The 260-nt window shown below is 45.8% G+C and overlaps 1 protein-coding gene across 1 annotated transcript in view; it reads left to right on the top strand.

The window, feature by feature from the left end:
* LOC119591562 (protein mesh-like) overlaps positions 1 to 260 on the top strand; it is a gene marked incomplete in the record, with an annotated part of 19,450 nt that overhangs the window by 16,086 nt on the left and 3,104 nt on the right.

Raw genomic sequence — 260 nt, 5'->3', positions numbered from 1 at the left:
ATCAAAATTTCTTTTTGATGACCATCATTGGAATTTCCCTCCGGCTCTTAGACGTTACGTTACTTAAACCGAGATGTAAATTGCATACAATCCCCGGAATTTTTGGCCAACTCTCTTCCCTGAGGAACCCCTCTCCTGACCTTTGTTGGAGTGGCCCGTGTACTTGTCCCAGCTCTTGGCGTGCTTGGTGGCCGCCTTTGATGAACTCCCTTATCACTGAGTATGTGGTAATGCTGCTCTGAAATTCATTTCCCATTTGT

The sequence above is a fragment of the Penaeus monodon genome, chromosome 28 (genome assembly GCF_015228065.2).
Source record: "Penaeus monodon isolate SGIC_2016 chromosome 28, NSTDA_Pmon_1, whole genome shotgun sequence".
Classification (NCBI taxonomy): Eukaryota; Metazoa; Arthropoda; class Malacostraca; order Decapoda; family Penaeidae; genus Penaeus; species Penaeus monodon.
The sequence above is the reverse complement of the archived record's forward strand: the minus strand, read 5'-3'. Positions and strand labels throughout refer to the sequence as shown.